Genomic DNA, 14121 nt, shown 5'->3' on the forward strand with positions numbered 1-14121 from the left:
ACAAACAAAAGCTCAAGTCCTTACTCAGACTTCTATGTGTGTTTTCCACATTGGGAACCAGATCAATATTTTTTTATTTTTTTAACCAAACCTCTGAAATTCTGAAGTGTCTTACTAAGTATTGGGGTCTACTGGCAGGCCTGTACTACCTTTCTAGTCTTCAGGTTTTATTACAGATACTTTATAGAAAGGCTGTCAAATGCTGTTTGTTCCATTTCCACAAAAGCAATCTTTTTAGAGCGTCACACTATACTTGGGGAGGGGACAGAACTGGAGCAAGAGCAATACAGTGGGAGCAGACTCCAAACAGCAGCTCAACTCTTTGGACATTAGCTCTATTTGAGACTAGATTTTCTTTTAAACTCCCCAAAATATCCCACATTTCTGCGGTTGATCCATGTACAAAGACAAAACACTTACAATCAATCAGCAATCTTTAGATCATTTCTTCCTAATTGCTTGCATTACCCATAAGCAAAATTTACACCTGGAAATTCACACCTACTCCCCCACAGTAGGCTGTTGGGGAAATCAATAATTGTTCTACCAACCTGATACTGATAAATCCTACTAATTCTCAATTCTGTCCACTGCTGCTCCTGAGTAAGCATCCTACTATTCTGACCTTTACCTACTCTGGAAGAAACAGCTCAAGTGCCCTCTAGTGTGGTTTCAGAATATCTAGTCCATGCTTTTCCCACTTTTGTGGGACTAAGTGAGAGGGTTTGTATTTGGTTTGAAATGCTTTTATAGGTCCATAGAATTTTATGACATAAGCCACTGTGAAAAATACTTTGACTGAAAAATTGATGGTGATTGTGATTTTTTTGTAAAATTGCTGAATGATAGTTATGGTTAGTTTCACAGGCATATTACCTGTTTTATCCCCAAAATGCAAAATAGCAAAATTTACTAAGCATGTGAATTTTTCATGACCGTTATGTCTGCTTATGAAGTGATGCTGTTGTTGGGGTCTTTTTCTTGGTATAGATGGGTTTAGAGCATCACCATTCTGGAAGAAAAAATTACGGTCCTTCCACTTACTTTTTCACTTTCTTGTATTTCCAAACTTTTTTTATATATATTTATCAAAGTAAATTCTATTTTTCTTTCTACTACATTTTTAGTAGCTTTTTGGCCACAATAAAAATTTTCTGAATTGCTCAATTGATTCTTACTTTTCTATTTGAATTACTTTCCTATCTGATTCAGCCCTAAGAAATTTGGGCCTTTGAAAGCTAGTCACAGTCTGAATAATGAACATGCTTAGATCATCTCAGAGCATATGTTTCTGGAAGCTTTCCTGGCTGTGGTGCACAGTCTTTGAAATAAGCTTCCTGTTTAAGCTAATACACTTATTTAGCTTCAGTAGTGTGCACACCATGAAAGCTAATAGACTCAGGCACCAGACGGGTTTGTTTTTTCCAAACTGAAGGTAGAAATGGGAAGAGTGTAGGCTGTGGACTAGTAGCATTGTTTCAGACATCTTGCAGAGTAGTGAAATTCTCAGAACTGACTTGAAAGAAATGCCAGATATACAAATATATGTTCCGGTCATACCAATGGTCCATCTACTTTTATTGGTAGCTGCCAGTAAACGGTTAAGGAAACAGCCTGAGAATGTAAGTGTAAGAATAGAGGGAGTTCTTACTAGTATTAGCCTTCTGGAATTCAGTAATGTTTGTTTTAAGAAGAACAGGAAAACAAAATATAGAGTGAGAATAATGGAAATAAAGGACAGCCAAAACTATCCAGCTGTGGAGTGATTTCAAAGGAACAGTCCTGTCATTTGGCTCATCTTTACACAAAGAAATTTAAACACTAGAACTGGGTCTCTCAAATTCTCCTCTACAGCTCACAGATGGTAATGAAACTCCAATACCTTTTCCCCCATTTTTCCTAACCATTTCATCCTATTCTATTCTTATTGGCCTTTTCTATTACTTCTACAACCTGGGAAAATGTAGAAGTCTATTTAAAACACTGGCAACTTTCCAATCAGCAGTAGCAGCTGTGGCTAGGATCAGCAGCTCTCCCTGACAGACATTTTCTCTTGTTGTACACATACAGTATCAGAGTATGATTGCATCGATACATTTCCTTCAAATTCTCTGTTTCATGTCTTTTTATCCTTAGCCTTACATACCTTCTTTCCCCTGAACTTCTGCATATGCTCCGTTTTCATATTGTATATGTGTCTGTGTGCCAGTATGACCTTTGCAGTAATATTTTCCCCTCACATCATTGTGTATCTCTTTATGCCTTTATGCACACATTTTTGCCCACCCTGTAGTCTCTATGAGTTCAGAAATAAGTGAATCCCCACACCATTGGAATTTTAACCATGTTTAAAAGTCAGCTAGTAACTAATCCTGAATAAAATAATTTAGATACGAATCCTCTTTGTAAAATGTGTGTTCTGATAAGTGAGATTCTTTTGAGGAACAGCCCAGCTATCCCACAGCTGTTGGTGGGATACCAACATTACTGTTGAATAAGTTTTCAACTTTAATTAAACAGGCTGGATTTTTTCCCTTGACTGTTTGGGCCTTCTTAAAATATTTGCATCATCAAAATTTCCCTTTTTTAAAAATTCTGAGCAAGTCAGGTGTGAGACTATAATTCCCCTTTTGTTTTCTAGCTTCATGACTGTGAATAGAAGTTCCCACAACATGCCTTGTTCTTGTCATTTTTTTAAGTGTTCAACTCTTTTTTTCTCGTCTTCAGTGGTAAGTCCTTGCATCAATTTGTTTATATGACTGTTACGTATAACGGTTTTCTCTTCATTCTTCCGACATTCCTGAAATTGGTGTGAAAGTGAAATTTTCAATCCAGAAGCAGAAAAGCAGTGCTCAGGGAGGCAAATTGGAAGAGCAAATTGGATTCTGTCATGACTGGAGTAAGGATCCATTTGAAATAGGACCAACCTAGTAAAGTATGTCCTAGTACTGCTGTGATTTCCCTTTTTCACGCTACAAATACTTTAAATTAACAGTCCCTAATGAGTACTTCTTGCAGGGGTTAGTAGGAATTGGGGAAGGGGAGGAGGGTTATAAAACTCAGTGAAGTTTTGTATACTTAGGCATACAATAAATAGTGATTATAGACATGGGCAAATTTGACTTAGGATGAAAAAGGAAATTTTAGTCTTAGTGGCAAGTTCTCAAGAAAAACATCAGTCACTATTAGCACTCGACTTCAGTCTTAAAATCAAAAGTACTTGACTTTTCTACCCAGATACATGAACAGTTGAACACCTTTATGAGTTGCCAAATATATGTGAATTTGTATGAGTATGTTTGCTCTGGAAGGACATTTCGTACATCTCTAACATGCTAGCAGTTGTTACAGATGCAACAACTTTGTATAAATAGGACAAGAACAGCTTTGGATACATAATTTTTAAGAGTTCCTCCTCGTCTCAGTTCACCTGCTTCTTAGTAAATTTCTGTGGAAGATGCATGCAAAACTCAGCACCATTTCATTTTATTTGAGAAGTAAGCATCTACATGACAGAATGAAGCTCATATTGGGCCTTTCCCTTCTATTTTGTCCTTGCAAAGGAGTAACTCGGGGTGAAATTCAGAAAACCTATTTAGATTCCTCAGGGAGTGACAGATTCTGTTCCTCAGCAATAGCTCATCCTGCAGGGATGCTTATGTTTAATTGGTGCTTAAACTCTGGACCACAAAGGTCCCACAACATTCATAGTGCATGTAAAGAAGTTGCCCAGTCAGAGGAGTAGCATCTTATCTCTGCTTACACCCCCAGAAGACCTACCAAGTAGGCATGCGCTGAAGATGCCTTGTATGTGTAAAAAACTACTGAAGTCAACGTGCAGCCCAGCAGAGAAATTTACTCTGTGAGTGAGGAAGAGGAGAAAGGCACTCCTGTTGCCAGTCTTTCACATGGCTAACTTGAGTCACACTATTGGAAGTGGAGCCATTTATCATAATCTGTAGAACAGACTAAATAGCAGAGAAATCTTCCAAAAAATCAATAAAATCATTTACCATAAACTTGTTGGATTGAAGATTCCTTGCAAGAGAAACCAAAACTTCTTTTAGATAACTGAACTCTGTGTCCAAATAGTCTTCTGATACAATACAGGCAGAGTTTTTCTGTGCCAAGAGAAAAATCACATTTCGTAGTAAGTGTATAGCAAGCAGCTTGGTGGTCCCCCAGATATAACACTAACCAAATACTACTAGCGGTGTAGCTTTTTAACTCCAAAATATTGTTTCTCTGTTTGTTTTAAAAGCTATCTTTCTTGATTGAAAGCCATCAAGCACTCAGTGAAATAGAAAAAAAAAATGGACTTACTAGACTTCTTCAGTTCCCTTGTTTTCTTCTATTTAACCAACAAAAAGAACAAATTTACATTCTTTAGGACAATAAACAATACATTTTTAGATATCTACCTGTCTTGGTTTTTAGTGAGCATTTCTCTGTGATCCTGAGCACCTGTTACAGTTCATGCATTATCTTCTGCTGCTGTCATGTAGTGAACTCAAAAAAATGTCTAAATCTCCATCAATTCCTAGTTTAAAGTAGTTCTGTGGAAGCAGACACTTCCCTTTAAGGACTTCTGATGTCTGCTGGGCTACCCCATCCACCATCATAATGAGATGCAAGCCCTGCAAGTGCTACTCAATCCCTGCTGCCTATGGTCTTCACCTTCTGTTGCTGGAATGATTACGCCAGCTAGAGGGAGATCCAAACTGAGGCCAGAATCTGTTGGTGGGAGCATGCCAGGCAATACATTGCTCATTCATTCCCCAGGAGCTGACCCAACCTACAGGACTCACTGGTGGAACTGTTATTTCTCATCATGTTCGTTGTGGTTTAATCCCAGCGAGCAACTAAGCACTGCACAGCTGCTCACTCACTTCCCCCCCCACCTAGTGGGATGGGGGAGAAAATCGGGAAAAGAAGTAAAACTCATGGGTTGAGATAAGAACAGTTTAATAGAACAGAAAAGAAGAAACTAATAATGATAATGATAACACTATTAAAATGACAATAGTAATAATAAAAGGATTGGAATGTACAAATGATGCACAGTGCAATTGCTCACCACCTGCCAATCGACACCCAGTTAGTCCCCGAGCGGCTATCCCCTGCCCCCACTCCCCCCAGTTTATATACTAGATGTGACTTCACATGGTATGGAATACCCTGTTGGCCAGTTTGGGTCAGCTGCCCTGGCTTTGCCCTGTGCCAACTTCTTGTACCCCTCCAGCTTTCTCACTGGCTGGGCTTGAGAAGCTGAAAAATCCTTGACTTTAGACTAAATGCTACTTAGCAACAGCTGAAAACATCAGCGTTATCAACATTCTTTGCATACTGAACTCAAAACACAGCACCGTACCAGCTACTACGAAGACAATTAACTCTATCCCAGCTGAAACCAGGACAATGTTACAAATCACCACTGTCTTTTATGTCAGTAAAGTGAAATGCAGAAAATGTGGCATGTTTCACCACTCAGTTCTCTTATTTCACATTCCAGTCTTGACGCATTTTTGAAGGACCACAGAAATGTGTAGTTTAAAACCTGTCTAGTAAACTTCCTTGATCCTGAGGCATACGCTTTGGATTTCAGCAACTTTCTTTTTTCCATTGCCCTTTGGAACAGTTTCCTTTTCCTACTTGGCTCAAAACAATTTTCAAATCAAGACAGCAGCAACAGCACGTTCCATTCTGTGATGCAGATTCTGAGTCAGGGCCTTTGGGACCTGCGCGCTGACTGGATGAAATTACACGTGCCCCCAGGCAATTGCCCCAGGGGTATTCCTGGAATGGCTGGCATTGTTTGCAGTACCATACAGTACCCTGAATGTCTGCTGTTGAGACACAGTACAGGAACCCTGTTGCTTTCCAGGCAAAGAGCAGAACTGCACACCCTTCCCTAAACCATGGCAATACAGCACAGAGATTAGCAGAGCTTTTCATAGGCTTTCTCTAATACACAGTCCCAGACCACTATGAAATAAGTCACTCTCACACCCTTTTTTTATGTATTAGATTTTAATGCCCTAAAGAGAAGAACAGATTTACATGGGAGTAAACCACAAGGCTGAGCTAGGACAAGTACTCAAGAAGTTTTGGGATCACTCCAGTAGCCCAGTCTGCAGAAAATCTCCACTTTCATGCTGCGCTTCACAGTGGCTGTGATACGTGCCTCATAGACCTGTGAAAGTATCCTGAGCCCAGAATAAATGAACATACAAAAACCAGAAGCTCTGGAAAAACAGCCTTTTCATGTGTCACTGGGCGTTAAGACCAGGGAGCACTGGCAGTACCTCAAGGCATTCAGTCTGTAAGAATGAGGGTTATAATGTCAGTCCTTCACACTGAGAAGTCTGTAAATACAGGAGAAAAGTACACGTGCAAGTATGCATCCATTTCTTGTCCAAGAAAAATTCACAGTCTGTAAAAGACAGTGTTGAATCCCATGCTATCCTTCCCTACTATACTCTTTTATTTGTACTTATGTCATATTCTCCACCATGGCCAGTATAACATATTTGAAGAATAAAATGAATTTTTAAGGCTTGATGCTTGGGCCATATTCTTTGCATTGCCTGAATATTACCTGACTTTGACACTGTGAGAATGCGTTTTAGGATATTACAGTTTTGGACTATTAAGATCTTACTTTATAATGAGATGTACAGGTAAGGATTTATCTTTGTGCTTTTCCCAGCAGTGCATACAGCAAGGTTACTAGTTTCTACCTTGTGGCATTTTTAGTTTCAAAGTGAAAAGCAGCACACTGTTTCATTTTGGAGGACTAGGGTTCAAGTTGAACAGGGCATTCTTATTAGTGGTGGAGGGAATGCTAAGGCACAATTGTTTTTTAACATGCCATGTATAAGTGAACATACTACAGAACAAAACAAAACAAAACATGCATTTGGATCCTCTCCTTTTTAGTCAAGGAAAGGTGTTCACTACTTCAGATCAGCATGTTCTCCATTGCAAAGCAGCATGGTGAGGATGAAGATGGCTCCTCTTAGAATAATTATCATGAAGAAATCTGCCTCAGCTCCAGAACAGTTTCAGTTCTGATGTGAAAGAGCATGCAGTAAGTCTCAAAAGAGAATGTGGAGAGGAAGTCTAAGGATCACATATGAAAGAGGGAGTAAAAGAGCAGGTAGGCAGTGCCAGAATATGTTGTACTTTAAGGAGAGCATCTCACCTCTTTAAATCAAGGCCCATTAAAAAGTCATACTACAGATGCCCTTTTCAAAACACTTTTTTACTTTGTGTTTAACGCTTGTGTTGTAATATGACGTATGTCCTGGAAATTCTCAGTTTATAAGGACAGAAAAGCCATGTGAAGAAACAGTATCTCACACTCCATTATTGCTGGCATGGTTTTTAAGCTATATAAGGGGTTTGTGTTTTAAAATATGGTACAAAAGAAATGTATATTTGCACAAGCAAATGCCATTCACTTCTGTGGTCTAAGCACTCATATTCAGTTGTTGGTCACACTGTAATCCTCTTAGGCCTAGGCCAAATAAGTTTACCCCTGTACAGGTGTTCCAGACTCCCTATGACTCATCATAGAACTAGTTCCATACCTCATTTTCCATGCTGACCCAACTAGATAGATTAGCTCAAAACGATCTTAGCCATCATACATAGCAGAAGCATTCCTTCTAATTAAGCTTGAGAAACAGTTTTGATAACCTGTTTTTCTTTAGTATTTTTCACAGTTTAACAGATCATGTTACTACCCTCTAGTCCAGGTTTCCTGGGAAACAAAGCATCTCCTTACTCCTCTAATCCTTCCAGGGAAATTAAGCCAAATTAAAACATTTCATGGGCGTTCACTACATGTTATCATAGATAGTTCATGGACCTATCAACGTCAACTGCCCAGAATGTGCTACTGCTTAATGGGCAGCAGAAACAACTAAACTTGCTTTTTGTAACAGTCACTTCTTGTCCAGGGGCAACATTAACCAGGGACAAAGCTTCCTTTCTGGGCAGTGCTTTGTTTCATCCCAAGTCAAGGAAAGACTCCATTTCTGAGAATTGGATGTTGCTATGGCAAAAATGTGTGAAAGGGGCCCTTCACAAAAATGCAAGCCAACTCCAGCTTCTATAATATATGTTTGTCTCCTTTGATTTTCTGGAGGGGAACACATTCTTTTAAGTTAATGACAGCAGATAGTTCAGCTATGATATGGAACCTTATTTCTGTTCTTCCTTTGACTAGGGAAAATTTAGTGGGAATGTTCCTTTGGAACACATGTAATCAAGCCTAGGAGGCTGTGTATGCTGTGACTGTTTACATGAGCCTGCAAACTATGTCATCATCAGTCTTTCTGCAGACATGCCCTGTTCACTGAACTCACATACAGAATGGTCATTTGTATAAATATTAAGGACAACTCACCTGCACCTTGCAGAGGAACTTACCTTAGTAGGAAGAGTTGCTGAATCAAAGTGGAAGTGTGCAACTCACATAGTTGGAAATCTACCTGAGTAGAGAGAAATCAGGCTCAAAGAGCAGAAGGAATCTGCAGAGAGCACATTAACTGGTAATTGGACAAATACCTCTCATTTGTTTAGCGGAGAGCTGTGAGGGCACTCAAAAAGCCAAACTGGGACTGAGAGCTGCTTACTGGGAGAGAATAGAAAAGAAACTGAGGTATTCTTCTACCCCCATTCCCATTCTAGCCATTAAGAGGAGATGCTAGATATAATACCTGGATCATGCTTGCTGTAGAAATTGTTTACAGGATTCTGTGATATTACAGATTTGCAATGCTTTTTCTGAAAAGCAGCTTTCAGAGATAGGCCAGGATTTGAAGCACAGCAGATTCTGGACACTCCTGTTAAAGAGAAAACCAGGCCAGTACAGTTGTCAGGGGATCCAACCATAGTTCTCAACAGCCTCGTCTAAGCTTTGCAGACTGATCTGTCATGCAAGTTCCTGATGCAAAGCAAGTAAATATATTTTAAAAAATTAAAAAGTGTGGAAGGAAACAAAGGAGCAGATATTTGCTCAGACGGTTAGAGAAGCACAGTCCCTTCTAACCTCCTCTGTAGTCCAGGGAGCAATTCCTGAGCTGCGTTCTGAGATGGAGGCAGTGTTGCCAAGCCTAGCATTCCGGCAATTACTCAGTGCAAGTGGAAACAGCAATGCAGATGCCAACAGTGTGATGCAAGTTTCATTGTCCCTGTCAGAATGGGAGTCCATTATGGTTTCTGGGCTGTTTGCTTGGAATTTAAAGTCAGTTGTAGTTCCATGTAAATTACATGTTTAAGCCAGGAAATAAGATTATTTTTTTTTAAGGGAGCTCCTCCTCATTCCCTGGCCTATGCTTCTCTGAAGGACTCTTTTGGACCTTGAACAGGAAATTTGATCTTAGCATGCATAGAAAGAGCTGAGAAACAGGAAACAGGACAAGGGGTAATGGCTTTAAACTGAAAGAGGGTAGATTTAGATTAGCTATAAGGAAGAAATTCTTCACTGTGACAGTGGTGAGGCACTGGAACAGGATGCCCCATCCCTGGAAGTGTTCAAGACCAGGTTGGATGGGGCTTTGAGCAACCTGGTCTAGTGGAAGGTGTCCCTGCCCATGGCAGGGGGGGTGGAATGAGATGATCTTTAAGGTCCTTTCCAACCCAAACCATTCTCTGATTCTATGCTATGATTCTATGAAACCTGAACAATCCTCTGCAGAGCTAAGAAGTATGCATATGAAAGGTTTGCTGTTCATAAAGCATAAACATATGACAGTTTTGCTGTTCATAAAGCATAAAACTGGAATAATTGTGGGTGCATGCTTGTAAAACACTTAGGAAACAGTTGAACACCAGAAAGTAATAACAATATTGTGCCCTCCTAATCTCTCAAAGGTCAATGGGTTAGCAGAGAACAATTTGGAAGACAATGAAAAACAGAGGAAGAGTAGGTCAGACCTGGAAGGAGAATAGTAAAATTCAGGCCTGTAGGGATACATTTTATCTGTTTTAATTCTGAAGTCAGTTTAGGGATGATTTTTATGGGATTAAAAACTCAAGCTTTCTTCTAGTAATTGAAATTAAACGGCACTTGCTCAAGAAAGGATAGTTTCTTATCCATCTGTCATTACAAATAAAAGTAATACCATGTTTAGCAGTATCTAAATAGTGCTACAGTTGGACAGCACTTCTTTCAAAGGCTTCCCAGCATGCTCTGCAATGAGAAAATAACCAAAACCACATGGTCTTTGCTCCAGGATCTGCAAAATTGTAAATCTAACCGCAAAGATATTTCCAGGTTAGAAAGCCGTTACAAATATCCATATGCTTATTTCATCTAAGATATACTATGTAAGAACCTATGGAGGAAAGGACACATTCATAATAGAAGGCTCTTTCATATATAAAGCAATAGAAACCATGCATTTTGAAGCTGGGTGTGTTCAAGACGGAAATAAAATATCAGCCTTCACAGCAAGTACGACTAACCAGTGCAGCTCATGAAATAATGTTAAGAATTGCCTACCAACTGAATGTTTACTTCACAATTTGATAATCCAATTGACAAAAATACTATGAGTCCCTTCTTTCATTAAGTATATTGATTTGTTCCATAATGGCCTTTGAAATGAAAATATTAATCGCCTTTGTTGTTTTCCTCAGAAATCTCTTAATGGATAGAAAAACCTGGAAATCACAAACATTATTGTAATAAATGTCAGGGTTGCATAGCCACTGATTGATTACCAGAGACAGGCAGACAACACAAAGTGGAATAAGAGAGGTTGGTACCTTCAGAGCAATAAATACACTGGATTTGAGGTAGAAATCTACCTGTCCAGAGTGAGGCAGCTGTCCAAGTCCATTGTTACAGTATTAACACCTACCACAAGAACACCAGGAGGGAAAAGTGTTTCAGGCCAGGCACCCTCTTCCTCTCTTTCGCCAGGCCGCCTGACTTCTTGCCTCCCTTTTCCTTCCCCGCTTCCCGCCCGCCGCGGATCCTGTCACACAGTACCGCTCGGGCGGCTCGGCGGGCGCCAGCAGAGGGCGCTGCTGCACGCAAAATCCCGCGCACAGGCGGAGGCGGCAACTGCGCGAGCCGGCCCGGCCAGCGAAACCGGTGGCGGGCTGAAGATGGGCCGAAGGGAGGCACGTGGCCCCGCTGGGTCCTGAACAGGGATTTCTGCTTTGTTGTTGGCATCAGCTCTGAGGAGAAAGCCGCAGAAAGACTGTTGGTTTCTGCCCTACATTTTGCCCTGGCCATCTAGTGACCGGGGAGCAGACACTGTGCTGCAACCGAGGCTCAGCTCCCCGGAGGACTGAGGGGCCTGAGACTGAGCTGGCAGCAGCACGGAGAGCAGAAGAGCTCTAGTCCTGTAACCTGGACTTTCATAGTTCTCTCAGAGATCTTTTGGGGTCCTATAACATCGCTGGCTGTCAGCAAAGCTCTTGGTTATTTGACCTTACCATGCATGACTATTCATAGGGGCACTGCAGGAGGAAGCTATGAAGTGCTTCCTAGAGAAGCTAAGGACTATGTGATGAAAAGTAGTATGTTGGAATTCAGGTGGGTACTGACCTTGTACCCAGCTGACAGGGTCAGCATGGAAGGCTGGGGAAAAAGGGCAAAGATACAGACCCCCCCACACTCCCTGCCACTAACTCTCTGAATAATTTGTCTCGTCTTCATTTGCACCTTCTGTAGAGTGATTGTGCAATCACTTGATTAAATCTGCTCTCCTGCCTACATCAGTTTTCTGTGGTGATTAAGGTAGCACCCATTGAATCTAGTCAGGAAACAGCTTTCCCCTCCAAAGTAAAGGGGTCCTGTCCCCACAGCTCGTCCTCATATATTCACTCAGATTCTCCCTTTGCCCTCCCGAATCTGTTTTACTCTCATGAGCTCACAATGAGCCCCAGTTAAAAAAAAAAAAAAAAGTGCTATTCTGAAAGAACACATTTAATTTTAACCCTGGTTAGCTCTACCCAAAACAAAGGCACCGAGAAGAACCAAGATCTTCCTTCCTCTTGCCTGCGTGCACATATAGTAACATATCCCTGCATGCACATATCCCTGCCATGATGAGCACACATGCTGAGTAGGTGGGACAAACCAGGGCTCACAGGTTAAGTCAGCTGCCCTGGATCATGCAGGGAGATATATGGCAGAGCTCAGGTTAGATAATGTGACCCTCCCACGATCCAGTTCATTGTCCACCCAGTAAAGCTGTGGATACTAATTTAGGCAGAGATGCCGTCTGCTTTCCACTGTTGCTTACTCATCTGTCTCCTAGATTAAAAGGTTTTGCTGATGACTAAATTAAAACTCAAACGTAAATTTCATTTGTTGCCCTTGGAACCTGGATTGCAATTTGCAACGATAGACATTTGCAACTCCTGTTTATTCAAATCCAGGTTTTTGTTTTTAAATTGGGAAAAAAAAAAAATCAAACCCAGGGAATTTTCTTCATGCCTCCCCGTTATTGAAAACTGCCTGTAACTCCTAGGAACAGACTTTGCTAGATCCAGATATTGAGGAGTCTAAAAATCTTGCTCAGAGCTCTGTGAGAAATTGTGGACCTCTAAAGGAAAGGTTTTTAAAGATGACCTTTTGATCTGCTTTGAGGAAGAAGAGACATTCTGTGCTACAGAACCTCTACAAGAACTTGGGCTTAAGAGGCTTAGTAAGGGGAGTGGGACCAAGACTGCAGTTCACAGGGTAACATTTCGTGCATGGACTGTTTGCTGGCCCCCTTGGCATAGCCCTGGGAAAACATTTTAGAGAAAGAACAACGCAGAAGCAGCTAAATCACCACTTCTGAAATGCTTTTGAGAAAAAATAATCACAAAAATATTGAATCAAGTCCACATCAAGTGATCTCACACTTCCTGAATCCAGTCAAAAGAGCTAGACAACAAGAGAATATGCTCTTGTCACCATGAATGACTTCCTTCCGGAAGCAATGGAGTATTAACATAAATGTATCAGCAACAACAAATGACCAGAGGAGCCCAGCCACGTAGAGTAGAATATCAAACTCATGCCAGTATTCACACCACCATCTGAAACTGCTAGCTGGAAAGAGCAAAACCTTCCTGATAAATTTAGCATCAGTTCAACTGGATTTCATTCACTGCAAGAATTATGCAGCAAGGACACCTGCTACTTATGAAGGCTGAATGCTCCATTCCTAAACTTTTAGAAAAAATTAGCATGAAAATTACTAGAGAAGTAGAGAAGCCTGATAAAAGACTTTTTTCAAAAACTATCTATTTTGCTGCCATAAGCCAATGCAGAACTGCTCCCGCTTTTAGATTTTTTTTATTGCTTCAAATGTATCAGGGGATAATGAAGTCTTTTCCTACTTTTTAATACATCTCATTGTCATTAAGTTATTTTGTCTATTCAAATGGATTCATTTTTTCATTGTTTTAGAAGGAATACATTGAACCTGGTAGGTCAATACCATTTAGCACAGCATCACTCTGAAGCAAAAAAGGGAAATTGCAGGGTTTTGCTTTGTGTCATAAGGTAGGTTGAATGTTTAAAAAAAAACCCCAACAAACTAATAAAGTGTATTTCATTGCAAATGGAACAATAGATTCTTAGTAAAATTCTGGCGTTGCAATTCAAGTAAACTATTTGAGATGATTTTCCCAAAATGCTGCTAGGCTTTAAAGTAGCTGAAAGTAAACAGCAAAGTGAGTGAAAACAGAAACCATCTCCAACATCCTTCATTATTACTGGATCATTGGATGAGTATAAAAGCATTTGAAATAACAAGACCCAAGGATCTTTTCCTATGCCTTTTTGCATGGTTTCCATCCACAACTTGGGAAAAACTGATTCTAAACGTGAAAACAATCTGGATAGGTAAAACTGTACAGTTACTTTAATACAGCACAAAACAGGAAATAACTACTTTATTTGTTAAACATTGAGAGGAAATGTTTAACATAGAAAAACAACTTCTCAAGAGACTCTACCTTACCTTGTGCTCCCTTGTCAAAGCCCCACAGGCGGCTTCCGACTCAGACCTTCTGAAGACTGAAAGAAAACAGCAGCTGAAAAAAATTGTAAGAGGAGAAGGATATAAGATTTTGATGACAGAGTCAGCATTTTTGGTCAAC

At 40.3% G+C, this 14121-nt stretch overlaps 1 long non-coding RNA gene across 1 annotated transcript; it reads right to left on the bottom strand.

Moving 5' to 3' along the window:
* Positions 1-6011: 6011 nt before the first annotated feature.
* LOC138681982 (uncharacterized) lies at positions 6012-13961 on the bottom strand. The gene is made up of 2 exons (XR_011322217.1): positions 8437-13961; positions 6012-7070 (listed from the first exon to the last, which is right to left on the bottom strand). It is a non-coding gene; the product is annotated as an uncharacterized lncRNA (long non-coding RNA).
* Positions 13962-14121: the final 160 nt, after the last annotated feature.

This window comes from Haliaeetus albicilla, chromosome 26 (genome assembly GCF_947461875.1).
Source record: "Haliaeetus albicilla chromosome 26, bHalAlb1.1, whole genome shotgun sequence".
Classification (NCBI taxonomy): Eukaryota; Metazoa; Chordata; class Aves; order Accipitriformes; family Accipitridae; genus Haliaeetus; species Haliaeetus albicilla.